The 12,595-nt window shown below is 34.8% G+C and overlaps 1 pseudogene; it reads left to right on the forward strand.

Moving 5' to 3' along the window:
- Nucleotides 1-240: 240 nt before the first annotated feature.
- Nucleotides 241-5,805, forward strand: LOC119543855 (annotated as a pseudogene).
- Nucleotides 5,806-12,595: the final 6,790 nt, after the last annotated feature.

Consider the following 12,595-nt stretch of genomic DNA (forward strand, 5'->3'; position numbering starts at 1 on the left):
GACTCTAGATGCATGATTTTAAATCTGTCAATACGCCACCATATGAAGGAAGGAAAGAAGGAATTAAGGAATTCAGAAGAAAGGGACTTCACTGTGTCCTTGGCAGTCAGAGAAGGGTTTTGCTATTGTTTGTTTTTCTTGTAAAAAGACAGAGTGTTTGTTGAGCATTGAAGCATGGGGAGGCTTTAGAAAAGGAGGAAGGGAACGAGCACATCTCAGACAAGGCTGACCCTGCCGGGGATGACAGAGCCTAAAAAGGTATTTACCCAGCCTTTGATGACATTCCTTAAAGGGTAAGTGAGATCAAAATCAACTGACATTTTAATCTCATAAATATTGCATGTAGGTTATAAATAGCTAGATTAGTAGGGGAGAAGGGTGGGGGAAAGCAGTGTCTCCTCTGGCAAAGAGCCCAATGACAGGGAAGGAACAGAATATGGAACTAGAGCTGACTGATAAATGATTCATGGGGCAATTCTTTTATTCAGCGTATTACATGAATGAGAAAAGAGAAACTGATGAGACTCGACCACTCACGTTGATGAGGAAAAGGAAATATTGCTTTCACATGTATCATTTGCCAACATCAAAATTGGTTGCCAGAATTACTAAAGCATGTCTCTTGTGATTTTATCACAAAGGTAAAGACAGTGGTGGCCAGGCATCCTCTCAGATATCATCCAAAAGAACAAGGAGAACAAAAAACAGGCATAGATTTGCCTCTGAAGGCTAGGAGTCATCTTTCATACCAAAGAACAACAGATGAGAAAAGGACAGCCAGAGGAAGCGAAGGTGACACAGGGTTACAGGAAGAAGCTGAGAGAGGATCAAATGCAGAACTTGAGAATGCTCAGAAAGCAAAACCAGCAGTTCTCTACTTAGAAAACCAGGAGTAGGCAAGCAGGCTTGTGGTGGAGGGTGCCCTGGACCCAGACTGGTAAAAAGAAGATGAAAGAATAGTGGGACAGAAAACCATCACACAGATACACCGTATTTGCAGGAAGCAGTTTTCCAATACAGAAGCAACAGAAAAAATACTCTGCATGCTTAGCAATCCTGCTGCTGCCAATTTTAGTGCTTGGGAAGAATGATAAGATAAATTCATTTTACAGGCAACCATAGGTCATAAAGAGTATCTGGTGGTCTAAAACATGGTTCTGGTCCTCACTGCTACAAGATTCATGAAAATAGTAGATCTAGGAGGAATGTAACATCTTCAAATATGTGAACCGTTCAACCCCTTGTCTAAATAAAAGATATTACATATCCCCCACACAAAGTGGGAAAAGAATCAGAAATGACATATAGCAAATGGAAAACCCCTTTACAAAGTGTGGAAATGGAATGAATTAAAATAGATCACTATGAGCTAAAGAAAATTAAACAATACATTTAATGAAGAAAATACAACCTGGCAATACCACTTCTAGGCATATAACCAAAATAATTTTGAGTAGAGACTGGAAGAGTCTCTATATGCACACTGATGTTCATATAGGCATTATTCACAATTGTCAAAAGATGGAAGCAACCCAAGTGTCCATCAGCAGATGAATGGGTAAGCAAAATGTGGTATGCAAATACAATGGACTATTTTTCAGCCATGAAAAGGAACGAAGTTCTGATACATGTGACAATGTGTGAACTTTGAAGATACCATGTGGAGCAAAATAAACCAGACACAAAAAGACAAATATTGTATAATCTCACTGATACGAAATAATTAGAATAAGTAAATTCATAGTCAGAAACTAGAATACAGGTTACTAGGTGCCTGAGGGTAGGGAATAGGGAGTTAATTCTGAATTAGTACAGAGTTTCTGTTTGGGGTGATGGAAAAATTTTGATAATGTGTAGTGGTAATGGTAACACAACATTATGAATGTAATTAACACCAATGAATTACTGAATTATTTTTTGAATACAGTGAAAAGGGGAAATTTTATATGTTATATGTATTTCTAGAACAAAAATTAAAAAAAAACAACAACAAAGTAACAACCATAGAACTGCACAATATAAGCAGCGAACCCTAATGTCAACTATGGACTATAGCTAATAGTGCATTATAAGAATATTCCCTCATCAATTGTGACAAAGGTATTACACTAATGTAAAACGTTAAAAATGGGTGCAGGAATATGGGAACTCTGTTTTGTGTATGATCTTTCTATAAATCTACAACTTCTGTAATTTAAAAAGTGAAATACAATAATAAGAGCTTAAAGCAAGTATACAAAGAACAGAAAACCATCTCAGAAATGAAGCCCATTGGAAGCAGCAGAGGAAAACAACACTGATGAACACCTGTGAAGAATTTGATGGCATGGATTATGAAAAAAAAAATAAGTGAAACTGAAATGAACAAAGTCACAGATAAATTGAAAAATGGTGTTTATAAAAGTAATGCAAAGATAGTCCAACAAATGATTAATTGATGTATTTTATGAAGAGAACCAATATAATAAAGTATTTTAAAGGATATTTAAAGATAAAATTCAAGAAAACATTCCAGCAATTTAATAAATGAGTCTCCATCTATTAGATTTTAAATATTTAGAACAAATTATTTGGGCATTGAGTTTAAGTGACCAAGTTACCACTTAGATGAAAAATATCACACTGACTTGAAATTTCTCTATAACAATATTCAATCAGAGAAGGCAGTGTAACAGGGCTTGCAAAGCCTCACAGAATCCTCTGCTCATCCAAACCACCATTCAAGTATAAATGCAATGGACTAACACATTTTGAACATGCACAAAATGGAGAAATATGATTTCCATGAGTCATTCATGAACAAACTGAAGAACTTCAGCCAACCAAAAGATAAATGGAAATGTCATTGACTCCATTTAACTCTATGAGCAAAATGAAAATAAGTGTAAGGAATGTGATTAATAACAAAGATAATAATGAAAAAGCTAATGTTAATAAGTGACAGGCACTGTTCAAAATCCTCATAGAATTTCTGTGAGGTGGGTACTACTATTATCCATTATATGTATGGGCATGCTGAGATTAAGAAACAGAATGGAATGCAAAAATTATCTAATTTGATAATGTAGGAATAATATAACTAAAGAATTAGGGAGGAAGGGGAAGAAGGTTCTGATATTGTCACCTCTAAGCAATAGGAAAAGACATGATTTTAAATTGATAAATAAACTAATATTGTTATGACTACCATCAAGATATAAAGGTAATCACTAAGAAAAAGATATGATCAACTAAAATAAATTGGTTGAGGGGGAATATGGAAGAATCAGAAATAAAATTAATTTAATGATTAATTACAACAAAGTGGAAAGTTGACATTGTTTTCTAATGGGATAGTTATGGAATTATGATATAAACAAGTATTCAAATGTTCCAAATTATCAAAAGAAATGGAGATCCAGGAGGCCAAATGAAGAAAAGTTTCAAGAAAAAGGAGATAACATAGATATTCCCTTCAGAGAGGTAGCTCTTTCACATTTTTAATATCTGCCCCCCACTGGGCCTCACTTTGAAAAGAAAACGAAGGGGAAAAGATGATATAATAAGCCTTAGTAGCCTTGAACTTCAGGAGCCAAGCAATAAAAGAGTTTGACCTCTAGTTTGGGTCACATCCTTAGCAAATTTAATCTCTCCAGTAAGAAATGGAGTAGTCAGATGCTTTGGTCAAACAATACAGTCATTTAACCTCTGTAGTGACAACAGATCTCCGGCTTCTGCCCAGAAGTCATATAACAGATCAACAGTCCCAATGCCAATGAAAAGAAGAAATAGTGTACTATGGTCAGAGATGTTAGATGTCAATATGAAGGAGTCTTTAACAACCAGAGAAATCAAAAGTTAGAAGGCAATATATGAAATGTCCCGAGGTGAAAAGGATTTAATTAAGGATCTCAAGCTTGCAAGAAAGGCCTACCATGACCCCATGTTAAAGTTGTCTATTATGACAGAAGAAGAGCTCACACATATATTTGGTGATTTGGATGCTTATGTAACGCTACATGAAGATTTGTTGGCGAGAATAAGAGAAGCAACCAAGCCTGATGGAGCAGTGGAGCAGATTTGTCACATTCTTGTGAACTGGTTGCCAGGCTTGAATGCCTACAGAGGCTATTGTAACCAGTTGGAAGCCAAAGCTCTTCTTGATCAAAAGAAACAAGATCCAAGAGTCCAAGACTTCCTCTAGCAATGCTTGAGTCTCCTTTTAGTAGAAAACTAAATCTTTGGAACTTCCTACATGTGCCAGTTTGAATGTATTTTGTCCCCCAAAACACCATTATCTTTGATGCAATCTTTTGTGGGCAGACATATTAGTGTTGATTAGATTGTAATTCTTTGAGTGTTTCCATGGAGATGTGATCCACCCAACTGTAGGTGATAACTCTGATTGGATGATTTCCATGGAGGTGTGGCCCCGCCCATTCAGTCTGGGCCTTGATTAGTTTACTAGAGCACTATATAAGCTCAGACAGAAGGAACAAGCTTGCTACAGCCAAGAGGGACACTTTGAAGAATGCACAGGAGCTGAGAGAGGAGCTGCAGATGTCAGACAGTTTGAAGACAGCCATTGAAAGCAGACTTTTTCTCCGAAGAAGCTAAGAGAGGAAAAACGCCCCAAGAGCAACTAAGTGACATTTCTTGAGGAGCTGCAGCCTAGAGAGGAATGTCCTGGGAGAAAGCCACTTTGAAACCAGAACTCTGGAGCAGATGCCAGCCATGTGCCTTCCCAGCTAACAGAGGTTTTCTGGACACCATTGGCCATCCTCCAGTGAAGTTGTCCAATTGTCGATGCATTACCTTGGACACTTTAAGGCCTTAAAGACTGTAACTGTGTAACCAAATAAACTCCCTTTTATAAAAGCCAATCCATTTCTGGTTTTTTCCATTCTGGCAGCATCAGCAAACTGGAATGCCAGATATTCCTTGAAGTCACCTAGGCAAGTACCCTTTACTGTTAAAAGAAATTCTTAGGCACACTCAAAAAGACCACCCTGATGTTCAGCTTCTGGAGAAAGCTGTATTGATAATACAAGGAGTTCTCTCTGATATCAACTTGAAGAAAGGCAAATCAGAATGCCAGTATTATACTGACAAACTGGAGTATCTGGATGAAAAGCAAAAGGATCTCAGAATTGAAGCAAGCAAAGTATTACTTTGCCATGGGGGATTGAAGAATAAAAATGGACATAAAATTTACATTTTTTCTGTTTAAAGGTATCTTGGTTTTGACTCAGCCTGTTACACGGAATGAGTGTCACTCTTACCGAGTTACCAACAACCAATCCCAGTCCAAGAGCTGTTCTTAGAAGACCTGCAGGATGGAGATGTGAGAGTGGGAGGATCCTTTCGAGGGGCTTTCAGCAACTCAGATAAAGCTAGAGATATCTTTAGAGTTCACTTCCAAGACCCCTCTCCAGGCCAGTCTCACACTCTGTAAGTCAACAATGTGTTCCATAAGCTGCAGTGGTTCAAATGTATTTGAACCACTATTGCCCCCTTCCAGCAGGCCACCCGTCTCACAGTGCTTAAGGATTTGCTAGAGCTCAACGGGAAGAGAAGAGTGGGAAGAGAACAGCCCCTCTGCATTGAACATCAAAGCCCAGAGAAGGGCATCACCAGTTTCTAGTGTTATACAGGTAGAGGTTGATGACAATGCTTCCAAATATAGTTCCAGTGTACACACCAAAGAAGACACCTAGAGTGCAAAAGCACACCGAACACAGTCTGGGTTCCAAAAAGCAAGGGACAAAGCCCAATTAAGTGGCAAATGGAAAGAGACTTTGCTATAAAGAAGGCTCTGTATATTAACTGGTGGAGAGACTGTTAGTTTATAAACATGTACAGATTTTCTTTCCTTATAATATGAGAATAGGAGCATTGCAGGGTTACTTTATACCAGTCTTAACATTTTCTTTGCTTTTTTGGTTGTTGATGGGTTTCTGGTGGTTGTTGTTGTTTTTCAATGGCAGCTAAAAGTATACAGATTTACAGTCTTTTCTTTTTTTAAGATATAATTTTCTGGGTTCACTTAAAACATGCAAGCCTGGTATTTCTAATGAAATGAAATATTTACAAAATAGATTTTCTCCTAATTTTGGAGCCATCATGATTTTCCAATACCAATTATGTTATTTACAATATTTGCCAAAGCTTAGAATTTTGCAATTACTGGTATATTTACCTGTGTTTCTGTGGTAAATCTTGTATGCAGAATTTGAAACTTTACCATTGGCACCTAAAACCTACATGGAATTTACACATGTAGTATTTTAAAATTTACATTGAAACATAATTTCCTCGGAAAAACTATAGAATTTAAAAATTCTTCCATTTTATCAACTGGAATGCTTTATATTAGCTTGTTTTTCACTGCATATTTCTCATTTTCATCCATTTAACCTCCCAATTATTTAATTTTTATTATTGTAAGTAGTTTCTTGTATTTACTCTTATTTTTTTACATTGATACCTTTTCAAATTGGCATGTCTAAAATATTTTTCTTCCTTGATTAAAAATTGTGTGTGTCTGTGTGTGTGTGTGTGTGTGTATATATATATTTTTTTGACTTAAATCAAATTTAACTTTACCAAGTGAAACCAAACCGTACTGTTTTTGAGCCAAATAAGAAAACTGCAGTTTTTAAAATGTAGTATTTGGGGGTAGTAAACACACCTGAAATGACTTAGTTTCTAGATACTGGAAGAAAACCACCATAAGAATTTTGTTGCAAGTTTTGGCTTCTGAAAAGCAAGAAGGAAGGCAAATTGACTGGCAATAAGTTAAAAGAAGGAGAAGGAGAAAGAGAAGAAGAAAGAAGGAGAAGGAGAAGGAGAAGGAGAAAAAGAAGAAGAAGAAGAAGAAGAAAGAGAATAGTTTTATCTTAAAGTAAAAATGTCTTTTTGTGCCAGAATGAAAGAAGGTAGCAAAAGCTAAACTTGCAGGTGTATAGTAAGTTGTAGAAGGCTCAAGGGGAAGTGAACCTTATTTGCATAGGTTTATAATACCTGCAAATAATGAGCTTGAGAAGAAACAATGAAGTATGTGGAAAATTTGACAATATTAGATCATTTTGGTGGATTTATTCATTAGATGGAAAAAAGACTAGTGAATCTTTTGCTGCAAAATGTTACATGGGAAATATACAGAAAATAAAATTAGAATATGGTTTCTCTCTGTTACAAATAACAGCGAGTTCATAGTCTTTAAAAGAAGGGAAATGGGGATGTCTGGACCAAAAACCCTAAGTCATGGAATGTTTATAATGATTATCAATCCAAGTAAATGTTGACTATTATGTGAAATATATTGGGCCAGTGGAAATGAAAATTGGAAAACACTGTAAATAGATCATTCCAGATGATTTCTCTGTATAAATGAGTAATACAATTTAAAAAAGCACACACACAGAAAAAAAAAAGACATGCATGCTTACAAAACTGAGGCCACACGTGCAATGTAAGGAATGAAACAAGAATTAAAAACGTAATTGAAACAGAAAGCATAGAATAAAATATGCTGCTTTGACCAAACAAACTGTCGTGTCATAATTGGACACTGGTTAAAGTCACATATTAAAATAGATAAAACCTCTCACTGAATCACAAAGTAAAATTACTTTATATGCAAGAATAAAAGAATCAGTGTCATATTCAATACTATGTAATATACAAGAAGTATTCTGAAAATAGTTACTACAAAATATTGAAAATAAAATAGTAGTCAAATTAAATCCAGGAAATTATAAGGCTAAAGAAAGAATGGTGGTCTTCATATGAGGCAAGGTTGAATTGAGAATAAAGGGAATTAAATGAAATAATTAACAGTATTTATAATCATTAAGACCACATTCCATAATAATATTCATCTGACAGCTATGATTATCTAAGAACCAAATATCATATAGTCAACATTCTGAAACAAAGTTGACAGGAAATACACAGGGAGGTTTTAGTCCATTTCCCTTCTTCCATGAAAGATTGATGACTGGACAAAAATAAATAAGGATTTAGAAAATGTAAATGACAAACTAATAATAGAGATCAAACCACTATGTGTATAAAAAACTATAACTCACAAATGAAGAATACAGATATTGTTCACGGACCTTTGAACATTCAAAATATATTTGGTTACAAAGGAAACCTCAATAGATACAAAATTTTATAAATATAAATATAAACTTATAAATACAAATAAAAGCATAACTTCATATAAACACTTGGGAAAAAATCTCAACTACCTAAAATTTTTATAATTTTTAGGTCAAAAAAGTCCAAATCAAAATTTCAGAATATTTAGAAAATAATAACAAAACTAACTCTGAGGAAAGATAAAGTGGCAATCAGATGTAAAAGCATAAATAATCATATAAAATGAAAAATCAATTATCAACTCAGGCAGACAATAAACACACAGAAAAAAAAAGTAGAAAAGGGGAATTAATAATGAACTGAGACTGTTTCACATGGAATTCTACCAAACCTTAATTAAACAATGATGACAGTGTTGCTTAAATTTTTCTAGGGCAGGGGTCTGCAGACTTGTTTGATAATAGGACAGATAGTAAATGATTTCTGCTTTGTGGACCATATGGTCTTTGTTGACAACTACTGAACTCAGCCTTCCATAGAATGAAAGCAGCTGTAGGCAATATGTAAATGAATGGGTGTGGTTGGTTGTGTTCCCAAAAAAATTAATTACAAAAACAGGAAACAGGCAGTAGTTTGCCAACCTGTTCTAGAGCATAGGGAAAAAAGCTTACAAATTATTTTTATGAAGCTACTATATTATACTATACACATTATTTATGAGAAAAAAATTCTTTAAAATGTAGTGATAGAAGGAATGTTCTTTAATTTGCCTTTATCAAACTTTACCAAAAGTAAACCATAAATAGAATTATGCTAAATGGGAGGCAGTGGAAAATTTCCTCTAAAAAGTAAGATGGCCACTAACAACAGAAAAAGAAATGAGGCATAGAGATTGGAAAGGATGATGATATAAGAATCATTATTTGCAGATGACATGATTGTTTACCGAAAAAATTCTAGAGACTCAAGTGGAGAACTGTTACAAAAAATAAAAGAAATCAGTAAATAGCCAGGTACCTTCTATAACTGTATCTATGTATCTGTATCTCTATTTGTATCTGCATCTATATCCTCTCTCTCTTTCTTTCTATCTATCATCTATCTATCTATCTATCTATCCATCTATCTACAAGAACTGTTATGGTGCCCGCGAGTTAAAGTACGAGACAGCCAAACAGAATTTAAAGAGCCTTTATTTAGCCGGCCGGCAACTGCCGCCTGTCACTCCGAGCAGGGAGTTCAGTAAGCAGCAGCCCCGACCTGAGAGTGCTTGAGACTTACATAGGCAGAAATCACATCCTGAAAATGCAAGCAAGCTACTTTGACAAAAGCGGAGTTGGCGGTTAATTAATGGGTGCTTAAGATTTTTAGCAAGCTTGAGAAAATTTTCTCAAGGCCGATGCAATGGTTAATTATTGGAACAGTTACGCTTGGCTAATGCATACATCCACAAGTCTCACTCCCTAAAACCGCACAGTTTCACTCCCTTCCTCTCAGGGCTTAATGTTTACTTTGCAGTCATTACCGGTTGAGGGGGAAGGCGACTCCCTTGTTACAGATTAAGGGGAGGGAGCCCACTTCAGAACCATTTGGTATAATAAAAGAAAAAATTACAATAAAAAGAAAAAAGAAATTACCAATGACCAATTTAAAAAGAAATGTGCAAAATACATATTAAGAAAACTCCCCAAAGACTTAAACAAATGAAAAATATACCAGAATCTTGGATAAGCAAACTCAGTGGTGAAAGTGCCACCAGCTAGCCCACTTTCCTGGGACCCCTTCCTTATTGCTCAGAAAAGCCTCTACTTCCCCTTTCATAGAAAGCCCACCTCCTTATGTCTATTAATAAGGGACTTGCCTCACCTCAGATATATTTATGAGACGCTTATCTCACCTAAAGATAAGTTCCTGTTTTCTTATTCCCTTATTTAACCAGCTAACATCAATCCTAGCTCCTGGGGCAAGCGCAGGTGAAAGAAACCCTGACCTGGAGTTAACTGTACCTAATTACAGTAGTAAAAATCACATCCACTGAACATACCAACCTCCATTTTTGAACACACAATATACGAAATTGCTTGATTGGCAATTGCACATGCTCCACTTCACCCAGCCTCCTGACTTATGTCATCTCACCCCATCCTACCCCATTTTCCTAGGCCAACCCCCTCCAACATCACATAAAAATCTTCGGCTTCTGTAGCTCTGGGAGATCAGTTTGAGCTTGCTCCTTGCTAGGCTGCCTGGTAATAAACTCTTTTCTCGAAATCTTGGTGTCAGGGCATTAACTTCTCTGCGTAGTGGGCAATAAGCCCACTTGGGTGGTAACAACATCAATGCTTCTTAACTTAACCTGTAAGTTAAACCTTCCTGTGAAAATGCTTATAGCCCTTAAAAAAAAGGACAAAGTGATTGCAAGTTGATATAGAAAACATGACAAGCAAGAATATACATAAAACATCTGAAAAAGAGGCTAATGAGCTGAAACTAGTCTATTACAAAGTCTGCTTAATTAATACAGTGTCATACTGCCCATGGGTAGGTAGATCAAAGAAGAATATGTAAATAGACCCAAATATATAAGGGTATTTATTCATAAAGTGGTGATGGGAGAATTGGCTAGTGATCTAGAGAAAACAAATGCCAGATCCCTATGTCAGTCAACAATAAAATTCAGATGGATTAAAATGTAAGCACAAAAAATAAAACTATAAATAAATACATATTACGGGTAAGACCTTTCTAAACGGGATGTGAATTCCAGCAATCGTAAATGGAAAGGCTGATTACTTTGACTATATAAGCCCCCAAATGGCTGCATGGCCAAAAAATATCATAAACAAAGACAAAAACAAAAAAAACAGAAGAAATAGCAACTTATATAACACACATAAGCTATTGTCCTTAACATTTAAAGGGCATCAATAAAAATCAATAAAAAATGTTGAAATACCTAAGGAAATAGACAGTTTAGCATCAAGAAGGAAATACTAATGATACTTACAAGTGAAAAGATGTCCATTTCACTTTTCTGTGGCATTGATTACTACTCTTGTCTTCACTATTTTCTTCCTTCTATTTACTTTGTGTTTACTTTGCTCTTCTTTTTGAGGCAGATAGGGCATTAATTTTATGCTTTCCTTATTTTCTAATATAAGCATTTAAAATTATAAATTTCCCACTAAATACTGCTATAAATCCCTTTTTAGAGTGTATTGTCATTATTATTCAGTTCAAAGTATTTTTAATTTCCCTTAGTGTTTAAAAGATGTAAATATATATCAGTTTTAAAAAGTCTAAAGTAATAAACAGCTTAACATCAAAAAGGAAATACAAATAGTGTTGAAAAGATGGTCAACTTCACTTTTCTACAGCACTGATGACTGCTCTTATCTGCACTATTTTCTTCCTTCTACTTTACTCTTCTAGCTTTTTGTGGTGGATCTTTAGGTCATTAATTTTAGGCTTTTCTTATTTTCTAATTTAAGCATTGAAAATTAAAATTTTGCTCTAAATACTCACTATATCCCTTTGTATAGTGAATTTGCTGTATAATTCAGTTCAAAATATTTTTTAATTTCCTTTGAAGTATCTTCATTGATCTCTGGGTTTTATAGAAGTACACTATGTAATTTTTACATACTTGGAAATGTTCTGGATCTATTATGGTTATTGATTTCTACTTTGTAATATATGAACCTTTTGAAGTTTACTGAGACTTGTTTTATGACCTTCTATATGGTTCATCTTGATAAATGCACCAGGTGCCTTTGCAAAGAATATGTTGTTGGGTATTGTATTCTGTAAATACCAATTAGATCTAGTTGATACATTAAGTTTTTGAGATCTCCTATATCCTTACTGATATTTTATCTAGTTATTCTATCAATTACCAAGAGGAGGGTGTTAAAACCTTCAAATATGTCTATAGATTCATCGACAAATACACAGGGCTTTGTATTTGTCCTTTATAATTCTATCAATATTTACTTCATGAATTTTGAAGCTCTTATTAGGTGCATGCACACACACATTCATGATTATCATGCACCACTGATGAATTACCATTTATCTATAGGAAATGTCCCATGATGTTTTTGATAAAACTTTTTGTCATCAAGTCTACTTTATCTAACATTAACATAGGCATTCCAGCTTTCTTATTATTAAGGTTTGCTGGATGTATCTTTATCTGCCTTTTACATTCAGCCTATCTGTGTTTTGATAGTTAAAGTGCATTTCTAGTGCATCTACATAATTTCATTTTGCAGTTTTTCTTGTCTGACAATCTATCTTTTAATGGAAGTGCTTAGTTCATTTGCACTCCCATTAAATTGAATGTAATTAATGAGATGGTTGACTAAAAGGTGTGCTATTTTGTTATTTGTTTTGTGTTTGTCATGTCTAGCCATCTTATTTTAAATTTTCTGTCACTTTTTTTCCATCCTCTTCTAGGTTAATTGAATATCTCTTAGAATGCTATTTTAATATATATTAGATTATT

This window comes from Choloepus didactylus, chromosome 9 (assembly GCF_015220235.1).
Source record: "Choloepus didactylus isolate mChoDid1 chromosome 9, mChoDid1.pri, whole genome shotgun sequence".
In the NCBI taxonomy this organism is placed as follows: Eukaryota; Metazoa; Chordata; class Mammalia; order Pilosa; family Megalonychidae; genus Choloepus; species Choloepus didactylus.